The 26007-nt window shown below is 47.4% G+C and overlaps 2 long non-coding RNA genes across 2 annotated transcripts; one reads left to right on the top strand and one right to left on the bottom strand.

Moving 5' to 3' along the window:
• Positions 1-5121: 5121 nt before the first annotated feature.
• Positions 5122-11484, bottom strand: LOC105469086 (uncharacterized). Its single transcript, XR_979793.3, has 4 exons — positions 11270-11484; positions 8062-8180; positions 7447-7603; positions 5122-5408 (listed from the first exon to the last, which is right to left on the bottom strand). It is a non-coding gene; the product is annotated as an uncharacterized lncRNA (long non-coding RNA).
• A 5413-nt stretch (positions 11485-16897) lies between these two features.
• Positions 16898-19148, top strand: LOC139359681 (uncharacterized). The gene is made up of 3 exons (XR_011615981.1): positions 16898-17234; positions 18167-18302; positions 18775-19148. It is a non-coding gene; the product is annotated as an uncharacterized lncRNA (long non-coding RNA).
• Positions 19149-26007: the final 6859 nt, after the last annotated feature.

Below are 26007 nucleotides of genomic sequence, written 5' to 3'. Positions count from 1 at the left end.
AGCTCAGTTACTTACTACATTTCGCCACTTACCCGCCCCTTGTCAGGAGATGATGAATCAGCAATACCACCCGTCAATTCAACAGGGTGGATTTTACTTATTTTGCTTGGGTTCTTCCAGTGGGGAGCCCAGGCAGAGATAGTGTTAAGAACTGGCCCACTTTTGCAGACCTGTTTTGCCTTCTTTGTGCCAAGTAGAAGAGGCAGGATCTGCACAAAGACCCCTGCAGACTCATGACCTGTCACCAGCAGTTTCCAACCATAAAAAGGCTCAAGGTTCAGGTAGAGGGCTAGACTCAAGAGTTATGACTGTTAGAGCTGGAAAGAATCCCAGAAATAATTAGATTCACCCAGTACCCTCATCTTACGGATCAAAAAATTAGGGGCCTGGGGCTGGAGTGGGAGCGTGCCCAAGAGCACAAAACCAGTTTGAGATGGAAGTAGAGTGGAAACAAAATACATATGCGTAGCCAGATGGGAGCATAATATTTCAGGCAAAAATCTAACTGTGATTGTGCATGGTTTTTCTCATTAGAATGGCCACTGTGCATGTGGATTTCTCTGCTTGCCCCTTTCCACTCTGCCCCACCCTGCTCTGTGCTCCAGGAGGCTAACCTGTATGAACTGTATCAACACTCTCCCTGCCCCCTTAGGGCTTCTGGTTGGTTTTGGAAAATGGTGAACTTTGGTGGGAGATGGGAGAGAGTGAGGAGAGTGAGGCTGGGGTGTTCCTTGTATTAGGGTTCTCTAGAGGGACGGAACTAATAGGACAGATGTAGATAGGAAGGGGAGTTTATTAAGGAGTATTGACTCAGACGATCACAAGGTGAGGTCCCACAATAGGCCGTATGCAAGCTGAGGAGCAAGGAAGCCAGTCCGAGTTCCAAAATCTCAAAAGTAGGGAAGCCGACAGTGCATGCAGCTTTCAGTCTGTGGTCGAAGGTCCAAGAGTCCCGCAGCTGAAGAACTTGGAGTTCAATGTTTAAGGGCAGGAAGCATCGAGCACAGGAGAAAGATTAAGGCCAGAAGACTAAGTCAGTCTAGTCCTTCCACACTCCTCTGCCTGCTTTTATTCTGGCCATACTGGCAGCTAATTACATGGTGCCCACCCAGATTGAGGGTGGGTCTGCCTTTCCCAGCCCACTGACTCAAAGGTTAATCTCCTTTGTCAACACCCTCACAGACACACCCAGGAACAATACTTTGCATTCTTCAGTCTGATCAAGTTGACACTCAGTATTAACCATCACACTGACCCCTCCCCATTCTTTTTTTTTTTTAAAACGGAGTCTTGCTCCATCGCCCAGGCTGGAGTGCAATGGTGCGATCTCAGTTCACTGCCACCTCCGTCTCCTGGGTTCAAGCAATTTTTCTGTCTCAGCCTCCTAAGTAGCTGGGACTACAGGTGCCTGCCACCATGCCTGGCTAATTTTTGTATTTTTAGTAGAGATGAGGTTTCACCATGTTGGCCAGGCTGGTCTCGAACTCCTGACCTCAGGTGATCTCTCGCCTCGGCCTCCCAAAGTGCTGGGATTACAGGCATGAACCACTGCACCTGACTGTCCCCTCCCCATTCTATCCCTCTGTGTGGTCACTAGCAGCTGCTCCCTCGAGGGCAGTACTAGAGCCCTATGGGTGGCACTATCCTTCATGACACACCTAATATGACAAACCCTTTACTAACTTGCCTCAGAATCACCTAACTTGAGTGTGTCATTTATTTCCTGCCAAGACCCCCAAATGATACCATAACTGAAGGTTCAATGGAAAAATTTGAGCATTATGATGGCATTTGCTAACAATTTTGCTTACACACTCCTTAATAGTAAGCTAAACTTTGAGAGGCCCCACCCAGGAGAATTTGGGGACTAGAGAAGATGGGACAATTCTGAAATAATGACAGGAACTAGCCTAAGTTTACCCACTTCCTTTGTTTGTTGCTATTGTTGTTGTTACTGTTATCTAAAATCATATAGATGACATGTGACTATATTCTGGTTGGAAACAACAGGATCGGTATATGTAGGTAGACTCATTCCATCTCTCTTGCCCCACCACCCATCTCACTTTCCTCCTCTGGGTAACCACTAGAGCAGCCTTGTGTACTTTATTCTGGTCTTCTTTCTGGACACACATACACACAGTGCACACAAACACACAAATGAAGATAGAGCTTATAGATTTGGCTTATAGGATGCTATAGTCTTGATGTGTCCTCCCATAATTCATATGTTGAAATTCTAACCCCCAAGGTGATGTATTGGGGGTGGGGCCTTTGGGAGGTGATTAGGTCATGAGGATGACACGCTTGTACATGGGATTAGTGCTGTTATAAAAGAAGTCTCAGGAAGCTGTTTTCCCCTTTTGCCATGTGAGGGCATCACAAGGGGTCAGCAGTCTGCAATCTGGAAAAGGACCCTCACTAGAACCCAACCATGCTGGTGCTCCGACCTTAAATCTCCAACTTCCAGAACTGTGAGAAGTAAATTTCTGTCATATATAAGCCACTCAGGCTATGATATTTTGTTATAGTAGCCTGAACAGACAAAGACATAGTATATGCATAGTTCTGCCATTTCCCCATCAGTGTATATGGATACTTTATTGTTTTGTAACTACAGTATGGTATTCCATAGCATGGATATGTGATAAGTGATTTAACCATTTGCTACAAGTGGATAACCTGTGGTTCAACTTCCACATACAGTTGACCCTTGAACAATGTAGGAGTTAGGGGTGCTGAGCCACCATGTAGTTGAAAATCTGTGTATAATTTTGACTCCCCTGAAACTGAACTAATAGCCTTGTATTGACTGGAAGACTTACCAGTAACATAGACATTATTTTAACACGTATTTGGTTTGTTATATGTACTATATACTGTATTACTACAGTAAAGTAAGGTAGAGAAAATACAATGGCATTAAGAAAATCATAAGGAGAATTACCATTTGACCCAGCAATCCCATTACTGGGTATATACCCAAAGGATTATAAATCATTCTACTATAAAGACACATGAACATGTATGTTTATTGCAGCACTATTTACAATAGCAAAGACTTGGAACCAACCCAAATGCCCATCAATGATAGACTGGATAAAGAAAATGTGGCACATATACACCATGGAATACTATGCAGCCATAAAAAAGAATGAGTTCATGTCCTTTGCAGGGACATGGGTGAAGCTGGAAGCCATCATTCTCAGCAAACTAACACAGGAACAGAAAACCAGACACCACATGTTCTCACTCATAAGTGGGAGTTGAACAATGAGAACACATGGATACAGGGAGAGGAATGTCACACACCGGGGCCTGTCAGGGGGTTGGGGGAAAGGAGAGGGAGAGCATTAGGACAAATACGTAATGCAAGCAGGGCTTAAAACCTAGATGACGTGTTGATAGGTGCAGCAAACCACCATGGCACATGTATACCTATGTAACAAACCTGCATGTTCTGCACATGTATCCCAGAACTTAAAATTTTAAAAAATCATAAGGAAGAGAAAACATGTTTACTATTCATTAAGTGGGAGTGCATCATCATAAAGGTCTTCATCCTCATCATCTTCACACTGAGTAGGCTGAGGAAGGGGAGGAAGAGGAGGGGTTGGTCTTGCTGTCTCGGAGTGGTGTAGGTAGGAGAGGTGGAGGAGGTGGAAGGGGAGGCAGGAGAGGCAGGCACACTCAGTGTAACTTTGATTGAAAATCCCATATAGGGAGACCTTCGCATTTCAAACCATGTTGTTCAAGGATCAGTTGTATACTACACACACACACACGCACACACAGGCACAATGGAGGCCCAGATAGGAAAAATGACCTGCCCAAGGGACCACCACACCCAACTAATGGTGGAGCTAGAACTTGAACCCACATCTCCTAAGTCTCAGGCCTGTTAATTTCCCAAATGTAGTTCAGTTCAACTTGAGAGGCATCACTGAGTGCTGACTCACACTAGCGGCTCATGGTGGGTGGTGATTTCGAGAGAATATAGTACCTCTATCAAAAGGCTGTCAACTGAGGGTAAAACCTACTTCTTGGGCTTTCATGTGGGAGGATGGCAGAGCCCATAAAATGACCTTGGAGCCTCTCATCAGTGAGATTGTGATAGTTTTCTCTTTACACTTAGCCAGACTATTGCGCCTAAGTATTTGATCAAACACGAATCGAGACATTGCTGTGAAGGCATTTTGTGGACGTCATTAACATCAACAATCAGTTGACCTTGAGTAAAAGAGATTATCCTTGGGAATGTGGGTGGGCTTCACCCAACAAGCTGAAGGCCTTAAAAGCAAAATCTGAGGTTTTCTAGGGAAGAAGAAATTCTGCTTTAAGATTATAGCATCAACTCCTGGCTGGGTTTCCAGTCTGCCAGCTTGCCCTACGGATTTTGACCTCAAGATTGCAACATCCACAGTTGCCACCCTGTTGGCCTGCCCTACAGATTTCAGACCTCCCAGTACCTACAATTGCTTGAACTAATTTATTAAAATAGATTATCTATCTATCTATCTATCTATCTATCTATCTATCTATTTATCTATCTATCATCTATTATTAGTTCTGATTCTCTGGAGGACCCTGACTGATACAGAGATTTAGTACCTTGCCCATGTTTCAACTTTAAGAATTGGGACTGTAAGACTCAGAGGCTGCTGAGGCTGCAAAACAGAATCTCACAAAGCCATTCTGGCCCAGGTCCTGCCTGCTGCTTCCAGACATACCTCACTGCTCCTGCTCCTACGCTCAGACATATCTGGCCTCTGGGTTTCCTAGCTGGCTGGTCCCTGTACTCTGTCAGCAAGAGAGATCTTCTCCAATCCTTCCTGGTGTCTGTTCATACCATCCCCACGACAAGTCAGTGTCATTGTTTTGTGATCTCTGTCATCCGCGGACAGGCATACCTCCATGGGGCTGCCATTTCTGACTCCCTCCTTCCCAAGCCATCAGCTCCAGGAGCCTGCCCAGCTGGCTCGATTGGGTCACCTGCTGGAATTCCCCACTAGTGACGACTTCTTCTCGCAGGTGCTTGAGGAAGGCAAGACCTGCACAGGTTGCATGTCAGGGAAAATTACTCATGATCGATCCCCATTTCCCCATTGAACGGTCAGAACTCACACAGTTCCCTATCACAGCAACAAAATGAAAAGAAAAAGAAAAGTGCCTTGGAAAAGATTTGTCCTCTTAAAAAAAGTAATAAAAGTAAGACCTCTCAGGCTATTCAGCTTTGGGGTGAGGAAGAGGTGGAAACCTTGCCAGAACAGGTCTCCAAAGTTTCCTGTTTTCAGGCAAGCGAGGAGCAGAGTGCAAACATCCTTCTTCATTTACGGTCTTTGTTCTTGCTCAGTCAGTGTGCTGTGTGGCAGGGTGGCCTTCCAGGCGCATGCTCCCGTCTGCGTTATCTGCCTCAGATCAAAAGAGAAAATGCATGAGAATGTGCTCGGAAGGCCTGGATAACGCATACATGCCAGCTATCATCATAATCATGAGTGCGTGGGCTGGGACCTCTTGGGGAATCTAAGACTGTGTCTCTTTTGCTTCCCTCTGTCTCCTCCGGTCTCACACTCATTGCATGGTAATGGGTCAGCACTAGGCTGAGCACTGGGTGAGGGGCTCCTCCCCGATGGGTTCGTTTATGAACCAAATCGAAGGCTGAGAGTTTCCATTTCTCCCAGAGAGCACGATGACTAAAGAATTCATTCATTCAGCACCTTTGAGCATCCACTCTTCGGATTCTATCTGTAAAGCTGCCTCTGCCTTCTCCCCAAAGATCTAAGAAATCCATAGTCATTTGCCCAAGACAGTCCTAGCTGGAGAGTAAACCCTAGGATCTCACTGTTTATTGCCCCTCTGGGCAGCCCAGAAACAGCCAGGGACCTCTCCTAGGCGCTAGGATGAGGCTTGGCACTGAGAAGCACACTTGCAAAGAAATGTTATCAAATGAATTTGGCTATTCAGTTATCTTGGGAATTTGAAACTGACGTAAAGTATAAGACAGGGATCTGGGAAGGGCTGTGTTTGGCTTCCCATACAACCCCCGCCGAGTGGTTGAATGTTCGGGAAGAGGAAGCAACCAGTGGTAGATGGGGTGGAGCTGGGGACGATGTCCTTATACCACGAAAAATTAGCCCCAGCTTTTAAACCGTAGCAGCGGGGTGCTGGAGATTCAGGTTAAGGTCTTCATGGAAGAAATTGGGCTGCAGGTCAGTGGCTGAGTTAAGTGAATAAACAAGTGTGGAAAGAATCAGTCTCTGGGCCTACTATTTTGGGCAAGATGTTGCCACACACCTAGTGGGCTGGACGGCTAGGAATACGTGTCATTTGTTTAGAATTTGGCACACTGGGAAGTATATTTGCATATGTTCCCGCTTAGGGCTCACAGCAATGGGAGGTAGGAAGGATTGGTACTCTTATCCATGCTCTGTTATTTTTGAGGATGAGGAAACTTTTCCAAGACTGCACAGCTAAAAGGCAGCAGAATTCGGAGCGTTGGTGAGCTCGACTCGAAGCCCAGTGCTCTTTTTACCTCGTTATCACGGAGGCTGTTTTTGAGGACTGGCAAAAGCACTTCGCATTCTGATAGGGGCTTAGCACTCTCTGCAAAGTGAGTTTGCTCATAGAACCAAGGTTGGGGTTTTGCTGCTACTAGTAGTATTGTACTGTGCATTGGGAGATGGCGGCAAAGCGGCTGTCACAGAACTGATGTTCTAGAGGATGGTGCTGGCTGATTTTCATTTCCAGTTTGCAGGACTCCTGCCCAGCACACAGCCAGGGGCAGGAACCCAGCCCTGGATGCGGGGAGCAGAGGCCAGCCGTGCAAGCGGTGTGCAGTGTGGCGAGAGCGCGGCAGGGCTGGCTTCCCACTACGTGATTGGGAGCATGCGGAGGCAGGGCGGTTGAACTGCGGGTGACCCCGCGAAGCAAGGAGGCTAATTAAAGCTTCTCTTCCCCACACTTCAGTCACAAGCCCCTCCTGCCCTTCCTCCTGATGGTGCGGCTGATAAGGAGGGATTGAATTTATGAAAAGCGATGAAGATGTTTGGATAAGCCCTGGTACCAAGGCAAGCCGGCCGAACGAGTTAGGGCCTGACAGAGCAGCAGGGTGGCTAAGAGCGTCCTTAGGGGCAGGCGAGGCAAGGAGCAGAGGGAAAGAGAGAACCAAATGCTAAACGTGACAGCCCGCAGGCCTGGCCTGGGACTGCACACCTTGGCAGTTCAGGTGGAAATGGGTTTGCTGAGAGCTGGCTCTGCTGAGATCGCTGGGCTTGCAGCCGACAGCTCTCAGACCTGCCACCGACTCTCCTGAGACTAAACAGGAGGATGTGAGGCTGATGAGTGGGAAAGTGGGGAGACTAGAACCTCCTGTCCAGAGGCACAGAGGTTAGACGGCTGAGGGAAGAATAAGGAAGATGACAATAGCCATCTTTTATGAGCACTTACCACCTGCCAGGTGCTGTGCAAGGGGCTTTCTATGCAGTATCTTACTTGACCCTTTCTCATGAGTGGTGTGGTTGTTCTCATGCCCATTGTGTGGATGTGGAAAGTGAAGCTCAGAGAGGTTAGGTAACTTGGCCAAGGCCACACAGCTATAAGGGATCTAGGAATCAAAGAGAAACAACGAATTGAAAAAAAATTAAAAATCAAGCAGTGAGACTCTGGAGTCTTTTAACACAAACGTTAACTTGCTTCGAGTCAGTCCACAGTGCCACATGGCGAGGTGGGTGTCCTGATGTGTCTACCAGGACTGCAGGGTGAGATCTAACTTGTATCCCAGGCAGCCTTGATGGAGCCATTGTCCAGGTGGCTCATTACCTGCCCCTCTCTATTGGCCCCTCTGGCCTTCTGCAAGGGGTTACAGGGAGCAGGGAGCAGGTACTATCTTCAGACCCGGAATTCTCCCACCCCAAACTCTCAATGCTGGCTGTGGAAGCACCAGTTTCCAAGGTCTTTAGAAGGGAGATACCCCAACATCTGCCCAACCCCAGACACCCAGGCCCACTGTCCCAGAGGAGCCCCGGGGTTCTTATGGCCGCCTGGTATCCCGGCCTGGCCCACCTGGCCCCGCTCAGGGCTCCTTGCAGCTTCGCTCCTCCTAGGTGCTGCCCACTCCCGATCCTGCCCATGATTCCTGGTTAGATGCTGGAGGCAAGTGGCTGCCTTTGGTGTCCCTGAAGCTGGGGGTGGGAACACAAGGAAGGCAGGCTAGCTGTCACAAGCATAATGTCCTATGAGATGAATGTGTCACTAACCTCTAAATTAAAAGGGACACCCCCAACCCCAGCATGCTTGGGAAGAAGGTAAGGGCAGAGGCAGGAGTGGGTGTCCTCAGCAGAGTTTCCCTGACTCGAGTCTCCCGGGTTGTGACTCTCTCCTGGCTCCTAGAAACCAGCCTTGGAGTGAAGCCGGTAAGCCGCACCTGCAGATGGGCTCTTCCAACACGGAGTTGTCCTCCTCCCCAGCTTGCTCCCCTTCCTCCCCAGCATTGCTCATTCATAAAATGAGTACTCAAACCATTTGAATTAGCCAAATTTCATAGCATGCTCATTTCAGCCAACTCCAAAGTCCAAGTCAAACGTACTCATTAATACATTATTTTGAACGCCAGATTTTCCATGCATTTCCCAGTTGTTGGGAATGCATTTTCACCAAAAAGGTAGCACTATGATCCAGATAATTAAGGCCGGGACCATCTGGTTTGGTCTGGTCTGATCCAGTTGGGGCTGGGAGGTAGTCAGAAAGAATAAAGCCAGGATGGAGGGAATGTCTGTGCATTTTGATATAAAATACCCACCATTCTGGTTAAATGCAAGGCACGGTGTATAAATCAGCCTGAGTCATTTAAGTTAACAGTTCAGACTTGGCTTTAATATTGGTCATGGTGCCCACGACTCACTTCATTAGTGTCAGTTTAACAGTTGGTTACATGGGCCAGGGGTAATATTAATGATTACATATTAGTTAAGTGGACATGAAGCTTTTACATAAAATGCCAGTGGCACAGAGACCTTTCCAATGGCCGTGCAGGCTGGGATGGGCAAGGTAGGGCTGCGGGCCTGGGAGAGTTGGAGCTCCCAGGAGGATGGCTTACAAAAGATCCCCTGAACCCCAGCAGGTCTGGCTGGGCCTCACCTGGAGCTCAGCCCAGGAGGCCCCTGGAAAGGTGAACTGTCGCCCCTTTGGGACTGAATCATTGTCTGAGCAAGAGCTTTCCCTGCAGAACCAGAGACCAGCCCAGGAGGCAGCTCCCTAGAGCCCAGAAGAAATGGAGAGAATGACCCCTGGGCCTCCCTCCCGGAGAAGAAGCTGCCTGTGCAGTCTGGATTGGGGTTTTCTTGTGCCAAGAGGGGAATGCCCACCGATGATTTACGCAGACATTTATAGAAAGCATACGGCTTTGCTCATTCATAAAATGGAAGAACAGTATGTTTTCTGCCCTGGCTGGGCTCTGCCACAGAGAGGCCTCGGGAGAAAAAACCAAAAACAAAAAACCTCAGGGTAGTGCGGCTGATTGTAATCGTTTCTGGACATGCCCTGATTTGCCTGCGGGGAGAAGGCCAAGGTTGCATGGGAACAGGCCACAGATGGAGCCCCAAGTGCAGGCCGCCTGCCCTGTGGAACAGGGCCAAGTTGAACTGTGAGCAAGGGTCCTCTCCAGGTCCTGCTGTCCCTCCAGCCCTCCACCTTCCCATGCCTCCTTCCACTCTTTCATCCTCCAGAGCCTCCTGACTGCTACGTAGGCAGCAGCCAGGGTCGAGTGACATGAAGACATGGTGTTGGTGGTGGGGGTGCCTTGTGAGAATGCAAGGGAAAAGGAATTCTTCCCGGCCTGCCTGGTCAGTCGAGCCAGGGGCTTCTCTGCAGCCTGAACTGACGCTGGCTGGCAGCGCCGTAGGAGCCAAGGTCGGGTCTTCCTCTGCCTGAACAGCCAGTGTCTCGGGTGAGCTGACTGTTGACTTAGGGTGCCAGCATCTTCTCCACATCTGGCCCAGCAGCCTTGCCACCCGGTGGGTGAATGGGTGGTAGAGAACTAGTTTGTCAGAAGCCACAGACCAACAGTGAGAGATTTTATTCAGTGCTGCTCTGACCCTGAGCTCTGATGTCAAGGGCTACGGCATGGGCTCTGGGGAGGGATGTGTGTGGTGCTAGTGGATCTGGGATCTGTTTTTTCTTTTTTTTTTTTTTTACAAAGTTTCATACTTGTCGCCCAGGCAGTGGCGCAATTTCAGCTCACTGGAACCTCCGCCTCCCGGGTTCAAGTGATTCTCCTGCCTCAGCCTGCTAAAGTAGCTGGAATTACAGGCGCGTGCCACCATGCCCAGCTAATTTTTTTTTTTTTTTTGTATTTTTAGTGAGATGGGGTTTCACCATGATGGCCAGGCTGGTCTCGAACTTCTGACCTCGTGATCCACCTCCCAAAGTGCTGGGATTACAGGTGTGAGCCACCACGCCTGGCTGATCTGGGCTGTTTTAAGTGAATGCTCGAGCTGGGCAAACAGTACAGTGGTGTCTTTTCTGTTTTCCACCCCACTCTTTCAAGCCAAAGGCTCAGGAACTTGGTCAAAGAGGTTGGAGGCATGGGCCAGATGACCCGGCCCCATCCCGTCCCCTGAGGAGCGAGTTTCAGCAATACTTCACCATGGGCATCCTGGAAAGTCCTGTGGGAGCCCTGGAAAGGGCAGGGGGAGCACAGAAAAGACGGAGAAGGAAGACTGGAGAAGGGAAAGAAAGGACGGGGGAAGGGGGCGGGTCGAGGCAGAATCCATGAGTGCTCTGGCTGCCTGCACAGAACACTATAGGCTGAGGGGCTTACACAGCATTTATTTCTCACAGTTCTGGAGGCTGAACACCCAAGATCGGGGTGTCTGCAGGTTTTTTTTTGTTTCTCCCGAGGCCTCTCTGTGGCTTAAAAACTGGCTGCCTTCTCGCTCTCACTGAGTTCTCACCTGGTCTTTTTCTCTGTGTTTGCACATATCTATGTCCTAATGTCTTCTTCTTCTTCTTTTAACATTCCAGCTGGTCTTTTTTCTTTCTTTTTTTTTTTTTAAAAAGTCAATTTAATTTAATTTTAAAAAATCAACAAACAGTAACTGTACATATTCATGGGGTACATAGCGATGTTTTGATCCACAGACTGTATAGTGATCAGATCAGAGTGATCAGCATAGCCATCGTCTCAAACATTGATCTAATCTCCTCCTTTTATAAGGACATTAGTCTTATTGGATCAGAGCTCACCCATATCACCTCATTTTACCTTAATTACCTTTTTGAAGGTCTTTTCTACAAATACAGCTGTGGTTTCAAAATATTGAGGCTTCTTCTGGTCACTGGGCTAAGCACAAGTGGAAAATACGTTGTCTAAGTTCAATCAATCCTCAGGTTATGATACAGGATCAAATTCTGCCTGAAAACAGTTCAAAAGCTATGGAAACACATTATTATATCCTCGTGACCCATCCTTATTAATTGTATGTTGTAGCTTTAGCTCTAGTGATTTGCACTGATTTGCATTACAGAATTATAAGGACAGGTGAGCTTAGCAAAAAAAAAAAAAAAAAAAAAAAAAGGAAAACACATTGTCTAATTTAACCATAACCCAGTCCTGAGATGTAGGTACCATCACCCCCATTTACTGAGGAAACAGGCTCATGGAGGTTAGGAAATTGTCCCAGATGCCTGATTCCAAAGCCCCATCTCTTAAGCAAAAGAAAAATGCAAGGATACTGGAAGGAAAGAATCAAAGAATAAGTATTGTATGGTGCCAGCATCAGAAACCACCTTGCACGCTCTGCAGTCCTCTGGCCTCCCCATTTTGCTTAGGTGGAAACCACTATTCTCTACAGTCCTGTTATGAGGGTCCAGTGACTCTAGTGTCCCCTCTAACTAATGGGTCACTGCCTGACCCATGTGGGAAATGATCATTTCCTGTCCCTGGAGAGACCTTAAGGCAAGGCTCCTGATTTGGGGGAACCTCAGTATTGCCATATGTACAATGGGAGTGGAGAAACACCGCCCAAGGATTATTTATTAGAAGATCAGCATAGGGGGATGGAGTAACTGACAAAGAATTGGACAGCTCTGGCGCCAAAAATGAAGATGGTCATAGGGACCCTTGTGTCCAGGCTGTGAAAAACTGCACAGAAATCCACAAGAACTTTAAGAATGTGGCATGCAGAGCTGCCCTGGTGGAAGGAAATTATGTCTTCACATCTCTGCCTTGTGCCTCTACATCCTTTTCTTTTGGCTCCAAGAATCTGTTATGAAAGGGAACCAGCACTTTCCATAGAGTTGATTCTTTGAGTTTCTTTCTTTTTTTTTTTTTAGTTTGAGACAGAGTCTCACTCTATCACCCAGGCTGGAGTGCAGTAGCATGATCTCGGCTCACTGCAACCTCTGCCTCCAAGGTTCAAGCGATTCTTGTGCCTCAGCCTCCTGAGTAGCTGGGGTTACACCACCATGCTTGGCTAATTTTTGTATTTTTAGTACAAAATTTCACCATGTACAGTGAAGGGTTGCACCATGTTGGCCAGGCTGATCTCAAACTCCTGACCTCAAGTGATCTGCCTGCCTCAGCCTCCCAAAGTGCTGGGATTACAGGCATAAGCCACCACACCTGGCCTAGGAACAGGATATTTTTATCATCCTAAAGTGTGTCCTTTCTGACTGCTTATTAATCTGCAAGGGAAGAGAAAACCCCACAAAAGCAGCTATTATTTGTGGGAAAACTGGGCACTATCATAAGCAGGGGATCAAAAATACAATCACCCAAGAGGGCAGATGACATCTCGTGCCTCCAGAAGGGACACCATGAGGACATAGCATCACCTAGTAGCACAGCTGCCCAGAATGTACAAAGTCTATCTGTTCACCAGGAAACATGAGACACAAGCCCCGGGCGGAACAGTCTATTAAAGGAAAAGAGGTGACAGGTGGGACTGTATTCTTTAAAAATGTGATTGTTATAAAAGGGTGAGAAAGCTGTGCAATGTTTCAGATTGGAGGTGGCCAAAGGGTCAAGGCAGCTTAATGCAATGCCAGTCTCTAGACTGGATTCTAAGCTGGAGGGAAACCATGGCGGAAAGGAAAGTATTGCATTAATTGACAAAACTGGAACATAGATGGAGATTAAAGTATTAATGCAAATTTGGGAAGTTGGTAACTGCACTGTGGTTATATAGGCGAATATTGAGAATCTAAGAGGTGGGTGGATTGCTTGAGTCCAGGATTTTGAAATCAGCCTGGACAACATGGCAAAACCCTGTCTCTACACACACACACACACACACACACACACACACAAACTGGGCATGATGGCACACACCTGTAATTCTAGCCACTTGGGAGGCTGAGGTGGGAGGATCGCTTGAGCTGGGGAGCAGAGGTTTCAGGGATTCCAGATTGTACCACTGCACTCCAGCCTGGGTGACAGAGCGAGACCCTGTCTCAATAAAATAAAATGTGAATAATAGAAAACCCCAGGCGAAGGGTATACAGGCATTTCTTTGACTATTTCTGCAACTTTTTATAAATTTGAAAATTTCCCAGATAAAAGGTTTAAAACATGGCCCAAAAGAGAAAGCATGCATTGCAGGAGCACCGCCTGGCATTCTGGTATGCTGGATCCATCTTTCCTGACACTGTGAAAGGATCGGCATCCAGTTGGTAAAATAACCAAATCCTGCCACTCTAGTCCACCTCCTCGTCCCTGCCAGCTGCCTGATACCAGCTTCATTCCTAGTGTCTGGCTTTGGCTTGTTTCTGCTGTCCGCAATGCCTTTCCCTCTTCTTTCTGCCTTCCTGGCTCTTGTCTATTCTTCAGAGCCCGTTTTGAGCCCATCTCCTCCAAGAAGCCTTCCTGGACTGCTACAGCTCACAGCGTATATTCCCCAAAGACACAAGACCAATTTTACATGTCTTTGTGTGATAGTCATTAATCCTGCTGCTGAATAGTTCTAGCTTTTTGATTATGATGAATTAGTTAGGACTGTACTTCCTGGCCATTGTCAGGGTTGGGTGGGGTCATGCAACCAGTTATGGTCAATGAGCTATGAGCGGCAGGGTGTGTCACTTAAGGGCTGGGCCCTCCTTTTCATCTTCACTGGTGACCAGCAATAATATTCCAGTCATGGCTGCTCCATCAGCCTGGGTCAGAGAGTGGCCACAGCATGGAGCAGAGTTGCAATGGAAAAGTAGCAAAAACAAGAAATAGTCCTTTGTTACTTAAGCCATGGGGATTTGGAGGTTGATATGCTTTGGCTTTGTGTCCCCACCCAAATCTCATCTCGAATTGTAATCCCCAGGTGTTGAGGGAGGGACCTGGTGGGAGGTGATTGGATCATGGGGGAGGTTTCCCCCATGCTCTTCTCATGATAGTGAGTGAGTTCTCATGAGATCTGATGGTTTTATAAGGGACTCTTCCCCTCTCACTTTCTACACATGCTCTCTTACCTGCTGCCGGGTAAGACATGACTGCTTTCCCTTCCACCATGATTGTAAATTTCCTGAGGCCACCCCAGCCATGTGGAACTGTGAGTCAATTTCTTTATAAATTACCCTGTCTCGGGCAGTTCTTTATAGCAGTGTGAGAATGGACTAATACAGGGGTTATTCATTCTCTTAGCTAACCTATCCTGTCCTGCACTTATACATCATGCCTTTACAAATGTTGTTCCCTCTACTTAGAATGTTCGCCCTCCTTTCACCTGGCAAGTGATCATTAATCTTCCAAAGACCCGTTCAAGTATCATCTCCTTGCTAAGGTCCTGTAGAGTTAGAAACATCCTTCCAGGCACTGCTTCTGTTTGGTCATTCAACATCGTGTGTTTACTGTATAGCAGGCGCTATGCTAGGTGCTGGGTTCATACAGCCTCCATACAACCAAGCCCCTGCCTTCCTGGGGCTTCCATAGGGAAGACTTTAAGTTTACAGCCTCAGTCTCCTTCTCTTGATATAAATGCCATGAGGGTAGAACTCAGACCTAGTCATGTTTGTATTTCAGCAACTGGCAGAGAGTAGGACGCCAGTAACTATTTGCTAAAAGTCAGAATTGCACCTCTTTTTTTGAGCAAACCCAGCCCTCATCCATCCTACTGGTGTATGCAATTCACACGTTTTCATGACCCCTGTTTTGTCTCCCTTCCTGGATCTCAGGCCCTTTGGGAGTGAGGCTGTGCCTTACCGTTCTATGTGTGAGTCAGAGCTGCTGGTCCAGGGAGGCCTGGACACACACGAGCTATGCAGCAGATGTCTTGCTCACAGCTCGTAGAAATGGGGATGGAGACCATCATAAACTCATTCCAACAATGACATTACTTATGCAGAAAGTGGCAAACAGGTGACATTGAGATCGAAGGCTTTCCATCTACTGTGTTGTGGGCTTGTCCTTGGGAATGAACAATGGACTGGAGACACAGTCCTAGGCATAGCCCCAGAGTCACTGGTGACTCGGTTGATCATTGGGCTGGTCCTGTCCCTTCTCTGGACCTTGAAGTCCACTTCTGCAGAATGGGGAGTGGATGGGGGATCTTCACTTCTCTGTTTCCTCAAAGACAACCTAAGTGGGTTCATGTGAGATAACCCCAGAAAGATCCCAGAAGGAGCATGTGGGGGAATCTGCTTTTTATGCATTGTTTAAGGGGTGGGAGAACAGCTCTGGCCTGGTCCAGGCCATTGCACACACTGTCCTTGTGGCCTGGACTCCTGGGAACATTTCTGGCATTGGGGGGGGGGAAGGTCTGAGTGTGCTATTTTCCAAACAGTGCTGCTTCCCCGTCCCAAGAGAAAAAAACTGGCAGAGGAGAGCCGTGCCCTCTCACCCCTCGTCTCTGCATGGTGGTAACACTTCAGTGGGCTCTCTAATGAGCCTGCACCCCTCCCTGAAGCCATGGCTTGTTTGCTTCTCCCGGGAGCCTGGCACTGAGCCCTGGATGCTGTCATTGTCTTGGGGACAGACTCCCCTCTCCCCAGCGCCTTCCGTGGCTCACACCACTAGGTTGGGCAACTTTGCCCCGAACCAGGCTCGCACTCTAGAGATCCTTGAGCGGTTCCTCCATCCCCGTGGCTGCTGAGAGCAGCGCAAATCGGCTCAGCTGGTGCTGTGTGCGCATGTGCGCCTTTCCGTCTGGCAAGTTCTCAGGCTGGGCGAGGGGGGCTGATCTGCAGACACTTCATTCACAACTTGTTGTTGGTTGGTATTTCTCTTCCAAGGGAGGCGGAGGTGTGGTTGCAAAATAAATCTTAGGTTTTTTTTTTTCTCCTCCCCAAAGAAATCATTGTGTTGTAATGCGGGGAGAGCCCGAGCCGATGACATTTTTATGGGGCTGCCTCTGGTGAAGACTGGAGTGTCTGCTTGGGCCATCCAGAGGGTCCGTAGATCTCTTTCTCTCTCCCATCGCCATCCCCCGCCCCCTTTCTCTCACAGTAATACAACTTCAGTTCAATACTTGTCTAGAATTCTCAGTGGGGCTACCTAGGCTAAGAGGGGGCGGGGGCGGGGGAGATGACATCATATCCTCACCAGCGGATTGGCTGCTTGCAGGCTTCAGGAATGATATCATCTCTGCTTGTGCCTCCCCACCCCCCTTTACTTCCAGTCCTTTCCTGGCCGGGCAAGGTCCCCCTCCCCAGCACCCCACCCCAGGATACCCCGTTGCCTTGGAGACCACAGTTTTCCACCCCGTTGTCTGAAGGAATGGCAATTCATTATATGTGTGACGTGGGGGTGAAGGGTGCAGGGAGGGAGACCCGGGCTGGACGGTTGGGAAGGAAGGTCGTGGACAACAAAATAATGAACAAAAATATGTTTCACGCATGAGAAGCTGTCCGAGATGGTAGTGAGGGAGAGGTCATGGCAAACAGTGTTTATGGCATGGTAAAGTGAAGATTCAAAAAAAAAAAAAAAAAAAAAAAAACCGTAAGGAGTGGCCAAGATAGTGTGGAAAACATCCACCCCCTCCCAGAGACAGCTCATTAGGAAGGTTTTGGAGGGAGACTCGCAGGAGGTCGGGGGCTGCTGTGTTATCTTTGGAGGAAAGGCCATCCCTTCTCTTCCCCTCCGCAGACATATCCAGTGAGACAACTCTCTCCCCAGCAAGCTTTTCTCAGGGAGCAGGCAGTTTCTTGAAAAAAAATGAACCAGATGAGGATCCACCCACCTCCAGAAACAAAGACTGTGGCTGTCTCCAAGAATGAAGCACCAGTCTCTTAGTTGGTATCCCCAGGAGACCAAGGTGGGAGGGAAGCATTACCCATCGAGGTTGTATGTGGTGTGTGTCTGTATCCGGGTGTGTTTCCATGATCTGTGGATGAACTGCATATGCCAATCGTGTTCACTAGGGAATATTTCAATCCTGATTTCCCTGGGACAGGTTAAAGACAGCAGCTGACAAATTCCCCTGGGTCCTGTCCTACCTCCTCACACACCTTCCCCACTGTTGTCTTTTTCCAGAGGCACTCAATCTCCCTGCTTGCGCTGTTCATATGTGTCTATTTATCGTATTTCTCTAGGTGTGTTTAATGTTGATTTTCTTGTCCAGGGCATTCTTTAAATTCAGCAATTCAAGGTTTGAGGTTTAGAATATTGGCGGAGCCTCCTGGCAGGGATTCTGCCTTTTTGGATCCCTAATGATGTGTCAACCCCTAACTCTGTCTCTACTTGGCCTCTTATAGGCTGCCTTGAGGCTGTTACAGGTGATTCTGAAACTATAACTCTCTAGTTAGAAAGAAAACAGGTGCATGGCAAAAAGAGATGTTAAACAGGTACCCGCACCTACCTGAGTGTTGAAGAATGTTGGGTAATAAGGGGAGAGTCGATAGATGCATTTTAGGAACAGATTGCTTTAAAATGCGTGTGCAGAGATTGGTGTATATTTTTTCCCTATGTCTACAGCATACTGACAACTCAATAAAAGTTGGCTATTGTTATCTTCTTGTTTATTCTTACAGATTTTGTCAGCTAAAAGTGCAGTTTTAAATACCAGCTAAAATGGATGAAAACTCTATACACTACACACAGACATACATACACATACATGTGCGGGTCTGTGTGTACGTGCGTGTCTCTATATATACATACATATCTCTGTCTGTGGATCTCTGTGTGTGTGTCTATGTGATTGTATTTCCTCATTTCTGTTTTTGAGCTTTCTCAAATGTTTTGCAGTGAGTAGGTATTACAAATATAATCAGGGAAAAGAAGTTATTTTAAAAAATCGGTCATTGGGCAGGATGTTCCAAAGGGCAGATGAATGTAACTTCCAAGATGAAGTAACCGGATGTCTGTCAACTCAGAAAACAAGGTATGCGTTTGTCCCCTGTGGGGTGGTGACGTGAACCTCTCTGGAGTCCTGTGGCTCCTCTTCTTTCTGCCCGTGGCCTAATTTCTTGGCTTTAAAAGAAATGCAACTTCTCTGAGTGCCAGGAATGGAGGTGATCTCGGGCAGCCTTCTAATCCACCCTCCTCCCATCTAAACTGAAAAGTGGATATTAATCCAAGATTTCCACAATCTGTCACCTTAGAATCCACATGCCCAAAACCAAAGTCATAATTTCTGAAACTGTCTCCTACCACCCCCTAAAGTTCCTGTGTTTGCCCCAAGAACCACTATTTTTATCCAAGCCAAAACATGTAAGGTCATTTTTGATTATTCTCTGTATGTCAGTCTCCAAGAGTCACCAAGAACAGTTCATGTTTCCTTCCAAGTATGCCGTTGTAATCATCCTTTCCACTGTCCCACTTTTCTAATTCAAGCCATTTCTTTCAAATTCCAGCTTAAATGCCTTCTCCTCCATGAAGACTTCCTTGATCACTCCTACCTTTACAGATGAACGACTAACTGGAATACCAACAAAATAAACAGACTTTAGTCCTGCCATCCATTCTGGCCCATGCAGCCTGGCATTGTTTAGTGGATCACACCTGGCTTCCCACCCAGGCCACATGACTCTAGAGAGAAAGACTCAGTAAGGTCACGTAGTAGGAGCTCAATAGAATTTATTGGTTAAACAAGAGGAAAGCCACTTCTTCTCTTGACAAGCCATGTTGGTATTTTACCTTCTTCCTTTTATAGATATATCCTCCCAAACACCTGACCTGAATGCCTACCATTTAATTTAAGCTAGCGTTTCTCTCTTTCCTAGTCTAATTTCTCACATGTTCTTGTCCTTTAAGATATTGATGAAACTCTACCTAACTTCCACCTTTAGAGTTTAATTATTCTCCCAGTAAGTAGTTCCATATTCTCTTAATTGATTTGAAAGACAGGACAGTCCAAGGTTTAAGGGTGTGGATTCTGGAGCCAGACCACCTAGATCTGGGGGGTCTAATATGGTAACCGCTAGCCACATGCACCATGTAAATTTAAATACATTACAGTTAAATAAAATTTAAAATTCACTTCATCAGTCACACCAGTGACTTTTCAAGGACTTAATAGCCACGTGTGGCCATTGGTGACCCCACTGGAAAGCACAGACGTGGGACATATCTATCACTGCAGAAAGGCCTAATGCAGAGCACAGGCTAGATCCACTGTGTGTGCAACCTTAAGCAGAAATACTGTATTTGACTTTCTGGGCCAATTTCCTCATGATTCCTACCTTGTTGAGTTGTTCAAGCCTTAAATGAGTGAATACACATAAAATACTTGGAATATGTCTAGTGCATAACCACCACTCACTCATAGTTGGTTGCTACATTCTGCACCAAGCTTGTGTTCTAGCTATGAATTCATCTCTGTGACCTATCATGGGTCTGTCTTGCATTTTTCGGTAACAGCATTCTCAGGGCCTTCTGCCAAGGGCCCTCTTTGATCTCCCTTAAAGGACAGCATTATCTGACCAGAGGTATTCATGGGGTCCACCTTCCTACTCAGTGCCATACACATTTCTTTATAAAGACATCAGCCCCCCTTAAAAGTAAGAAGTGCTCTGTGTGGGAGCTGGGGAGGGGCTGTGAGGTTGGCAGTGAGCCCCTGTGGCTTTCAGGATGGGCTCCTTGTCTTGGTCACCACCAGGCCAGGGAAGCTCTGTTTTCTCCCGAGGACCTGGGGCAGCGAGTAGAGAAGCTGGAATGATGTTTAATCAGCCTGGGCATTCCTCACTGGTGACCTAATGAGCCGGCATGACTAAATGACCATCAGACGGAATGTTTGTGTGAACTGCAATAGAAAAGTTCCTCTCAACTTCCTGAAAAGGAAGATAATATATCTAAATAGCTTCCTGTCTTTTTGCTGCCAAGCAGCAGCCACGGCAGCAAAATAGATTCTGCAGCAGGGAAATATTTAGCACGTTGGGTGTGCTCAGCCCGTCTCTGTTTGGAAGGGTGAACCAGAAGGGGAGTGAGTGGGGCAGGAGACATTCCCAGATGCCGGTGATGTTTGGAGAGATGATTGACAATTTGTTTCTGGGGGGGAGATTAGGAAGACATGGGCCAGGTATAGAGGGTGTTGAGGAGCATAGGACAGAGATGGGGTAACCTTTCAGGATCTTGTTGCTCACCTTGATGTGGTGAGCAACAGGTCGGGGCCTGGAGCAGTCTTTGCTTTGGTTCTTAGAAACCTCGGTTCATGTTTTAGCAGGAAAGGGAAGGACAGACTGCTTCCTGCCTGCCAAATTGCTTCCAAGCCCCTATGCTTGTCTCTTTGGAAGACCTCTCCATTGCTGTTAAAAATATGCTTAGGGGCTTTGCTTTGAATGGAAACTGCTACTTCATGCAGTCAAACCACAAAACAGAATCCGGAAAATTCCATCTTCCATTTGCCATGGCTCGAGTGTGGGCACGGCAGAACGTTCTTAGAAGGTCACATCGTATGTCCCCTAAGCCCTCGTCCCCGAGGTGTTTGCAGTGTGGCAAAGGAGGTCGAGAGAGGGAGGAGGAAGCACGAGGTGTGCCCATCTGTGCTGTCCTGGCTGGCAGTGTCCCTGAGGACCAGCTCTTGCAGACTTAGCCAGGTACCTGTGGGCTCAGCTTGGCTGGGACTGTCTCAGGTGTGGGCCCCTCTCTCTACACCCCTCCCCAGACCCCATTTATCCCTGTCTCAAACCACAGGCTACACCAAGCCCTATTAGCAGCTGTTCTTGGGATCCAGACCAGAGATTGGCAAACTTCTTCTTAAAGGGCCAGAAAGCAAAAAAATCCTAGGCTTTGTAGGCCAAGAGGCAAAGTTAAGGCTATTAGGGAGGTACTTATATAATCATTTTAAAATAAAAGAACGCTTTTTAGTTAGAGGGCCATGAAAAAGTGGGCAGTGGGCTGGATTTGGCCTGTGGGCCGTAGTTTGCTGCCCCGTGATACAGGGTGTAGACTGATGAACAACTTCTTTTCCATGGATGGGAAATATCCATTGAGAAGTTACTATGTACTGGGTGCTGCACTGAATGCTGGGACATAGACGAAAAACAAAGCAAGACAGAGTGGAACACAGGATGTGTCTTGTCTAATTGCTCGCTTTCTAACGGGATGGTAGATTTCTTAAGAGGTTGCTTCAACACTAGATTGTAGGTAAGTTCAGGGGCACACATGTTCAGAAGGAAGAGGCTGGAGAGGGGTGTGTAGCCCAGCTACAACATGTGGGGTGTGTGTGCGTGCAAGAGAGCGAGGAAGCGAGCAGGCAAGAGCTTGCCATATGTGGCTATTTCAACTTCAATGAAGTAAACTCAAATTAAAAATTCAGTGCTCAGTTGTACCAGTGACACTTCAATTGCTCAGTTGCCATGTGGGCTAGTGGCAGCCATATTGGAAAGAGAAGGGGAGCGAAAGAGAGAAAAAGAAATATGACAAGAGAGGAACATGGGATAACAAGAGAGGGGAAGATAGGATGACGAGAGAGGGGAAGATGGGATGACTGGAGGGGGAAGATGGGATGACTGGAGAGGGGAAGATGGGATGACTGGAGAGGGGAAGATGGGATGACAGGAGAGGGGAAGATGGGATGACAGGAGGGGGAAGATGGGATGACTGGAGGGGGAAGATGGGATGACAGGAGAGGGGAAGATGGGCTAACAAGAGAGGGAAAGCAGGCTTTCTAGCTCAGAGCTCAGAAGATTCCCTGTTCTTTAGGTCCCTTGAGATTGATCAGGAATCTTCTTGGCCACGGCAAAGCAACCAGAAGGGCAGGGATTCCACACAGAAGGCATGAGAGAGGCAAATATGCCAAGATTGAAAGTGCATGGAATTCTGGGAGCAAAAAATGCCAGCCAAGGAAGGGCAGGAGATGAGACTGGAGAGTAGGCAGGAAGGCAGAGCGCCAGGTCTGCCTGTGTTTGTTATTCTCTGGTGGAAGGGGTCAGTAGCAGACTCAGCTTCCATTGCCCCTGCTTCAAAACAACCGTGAGGTACACTCTTGTGATTGTCTCTAACGTTAAAGAAGAGGGGACTGAGGATCAATTTAAGCGATGCCCAAGGGCACAGAAAAGAGAAGATAGGGCTGCAGTGAAATCAGGACCTTCGTTTGTGTTCCTTATACCATCCCATCCTCTGTCCCTCGTAAATGTCACCGAGCCCCCCAGACGCTACTGCTGTGCCCTTGGTTGCTCTCGGCCCACAGAGGTTTTGACAGGAGCTGTGGCTCTCCAAGCCACAAGTTCTCTGTGGCTCTTTCAATTTCGATTAATCAACATGAAATAACATTTAACACTCAGTTGCTCATTTGTGCAAACCATATTTCAAGTGCCCAGTGGCCCTGTGTGGTTAGTGATCACCATATTGGACAGCACAGATATAGGACAGTTCAGATATAGGACAGTTCCCTCATCACAGCGAGTTCTGCTGGACAGCGCTGGTGTAGATTCACCAAACTTGGGAGCAGAAATCTCTGTTCTTTGCCGAGCTTCGGGAAGCTGTTAGACATGAAAAGAAGAAAAGAAAAGAAAGCTCAGCTCTTCTTCACAAACGGGCTGTCCCTCACAATGTGGGAATGTGTCACCACCCCTCAGTGCAGTGAGCGAGGGAGAAGAGGCACAAAATGGGGCTGAGGTGGGGACTTCGTGTTTTCCCCAATATTACTAAGCAACCGAGTCCTAAAATCTCCAAAGCCAGCCACAGAACTTTGTTTACCAGGAAGAAAACACTTGAAAAGGAGAATATTTGGCGGAAATGCACTTGGGATTAACAGGTCCCCCCTCCCTTTCTTTTTCTTTTAATGCTGTTTTGTTTTTCTTCTGGGTTGTTCAAGGTACTGACCTAGCACTCAGCCCCTTTTGCCAAGAAACTCTTTCCCTGCCTAATTAGCCTGCGGTATTGTTCCTGGGTTCTGGGAAGGGAGGGGAGGGGAGGGTGGAGGGGAGGAGGGCAGGGCTGGGCAGGGCCAATGAGGAGCCTCAAAGAAGCTGGAGGGAGGGGGCGCTGGGGCTGGTCATTAGATACTGAGGTCTTGAAAATCCCTCTGTAATTAATTTTCTCCTGCATTCATTAGAGAAATGTTGGAACTGGTGGAAGAGGGAGGGATTTGTTGCCCCTGGGCTGCTTTTCAGGGAGACTTAAGGGAAGGATGGTAATCTGTTGGAGAGTTGGACTGAGGACGCTGTGGCCAGGGTTTGCAGGAGACTCTCCTGCCCATGGTAGGAGAATACCACTCAAAACGGGCTACAGGGAGGCACGGGGTTCATTTCAACTCGAGCTGGGTAATGGTACACAACTCTTCAGAAACCTGGAGTGTCTGTGGGTGTGAGTGTGTGAGAATGTGTGTGCTTATATGTGTGCGTGTGTATACACACACACACACCCACATACACACACAAATCACTGCTTCCCAAATATTCACCCATGGATGCTGGATATACAGATTTAGGACTCTGTCTCTCAAGAGCTGCTTCTCTCCTCTTCCTTGTCCCCAATCTTACAAATATAGTTGCCTTAAATGTAGATTAGAGCGTTGCCTGCTTGCATTCCCTCAAACAATTCCATTTTAGTCTGAACAGATGTGATCATTTTCCCCGTGCTTTTTCTCAATTATTAAGAATTCGTTGTGATTACTCTCTTACAATTGACTTTCTAGCACTGTGGAAAAGAGTCCTGAGAAGATTCCAATAAATGCTTCTAGAACCTGCCAGCCCACAGATGTCGTATCCTGAGTCCCCGTGTGTTAACCATGACATTTGGAGGCTGAAAGTCAGTACACATTGAGAATTCAATGCCGATTCCCTGGTCCTGTTGGCCACTTTTATGGAAATTAGAGTTGAGCCCCATGTTTTCTAGATTCGGGTCCTGTATGGATTTTATCAATTTGACCAGTGGCTTAGTGGTTTTTTAAAGTGGTGGTCCACATCTGACAAGCAGTAATATCATATCTTTAAGCTTGTCTCCAAGGCTAGCACCTTCCATTTACTAATTCAGTGAAGTTCTGTCCAAAGAGGGAGGCTCAGCCTATTTGATCCTGCTACTATTTTCTAAGTGGTCAAACCAGTGAATCAGAGGTATGGGTTTAAGCTCTGGGATCAAATGGTGTCCTCTTCACTGACTGTTAACTAAAATTGATAGATCTCCCGTAGAAAGAGGTCATATGGGATGGATAGGCTTGTTAATGGAATAGAAGATGGCTAGTTCACCTGGGATCAGTACTTTGGCTCCAGCTCTCTTCTGCTATTGGCTGGGCCCAGGCAACTTGGGAGGCTAAGTCAGAAACAGCAACGCTGGGCCTCTAAACACAGAGGCACAGCTCCCAGACACTCCATCCGCAATCCCTGTTGCCTGGTGAATGCCCTGCTTCCCTAAACCTTTTAGGCTGAGGGTGTCCTTGGTAGGACAAAGGCTCTGAGGACCACCTCCCCAGCTCTACCCACTGGCCATCACCAAGTCCTCCAGCAGTGGGAAGAATCTGACCCATTCCACTTGGGCCACATGGCTCTTATTTCCTTTGATGGAGGGATTAGAGGAGAGAGGACACAAAATAAATGAGAAGAATGTGGGGTGCATGCCCCTGGTAGGAAATGGGACTGGGAATGCGGGTGATAAGAACAAGATGGAATCTACTATCAGTGCCCCTGGGAAGCTGTCCATGCCCTCTCTCTTCTCTGGCTCATCCCTACTGCATTCTTCCCAGCAGCTGTTTCAACTCTTCTCCTCCTTCCTCAGGCCTCCACATCCACCCCCATCATTCACAGAAGATGACTTCACCTCCAGCTCACTGAAAGGACTGAGCCATTGGTCTATACTGACTCCAAGTGGCCTACAAGTCTGGCTATGCCATTGGAAAGACCTGGGTTTCAATCTACCTTCTGGCATTTTTTATAGTGGTTTATGGGCAATTTAATTAACCTCTCTTGGGCTCAGTTTCCTCACATATAAAATGGGGCTGTTGTGAGGATTAAACAGTGCAGAGAACTTACATGTAAACAAAAAGTTAGATTAACCATTCATTATTACTACTACTAATGATTGTTGTTATAATACTGCTACTATAGCCACCACCACCTGTAGCATTCACTCCGTCCAAGTGCAGCCTCACTTTCTTCCAGAGTCCTACCTCTTGTCTAAGGCTGGCCTCCCCACTGGAACAGAAACCATCTGTTCCTACCTTACTCCACATGGTTATCTCCAGCACCTTTACACCCCCTCCTTCTTGCCAGTGTCTCCTTGGTGTTCAAATATGTTCAGGTTTCACATTTAACTTCCCAAATGCTTCCCTGCCCCCCTATTTTTTAAAAATTATTCCCTCAAACCACAGTCTCATCTCTTTCCTTCCTTACACTAACAGATTTATCCAAAGAATCATCTGTGCTTATTGACACCACTTCCTTACCGCCCACTCCCTCTTCAACCCACTGAATTTGCCTCTGCCCCACTGCTCTGGTGCAATGGAACTTTCAAAGGTCTTTCTCATCGTCCTCTTCCAACCTACTCATTCCTGCAGGAGCGTCTGGCTCTGTTGATCCGGGCAGTCATCCCCAAACCTTCTTCTCCACAGGTGTCCATGAGCCTGTTTCTCCCTGAATCTTCTTTTCTTTTGCACAAGTCTCGGTATCATCTCAGTGTGCCCCCAGTGTCATCTTTTTGACCCTTTCTCT

The sequence above is a fragment of the Macaca nemestrina genome, chromosome 17 (assembly GCF_043159975.1).
Source record: "Macaca nemestrina isolate mMacNem1 chromosome 17, mMacNem.hap1, whole genome shotgun sequence".
Classification (NCBI taxonomy): Eukaryota; Metazoa; Chordata; class Mammalia; order Primates; family Cercopithecidae; genus Macaca; species Macaca nemestrina.
This window is presented reverse-complemented; position numbering and strand designations above follow the sequence as displayed.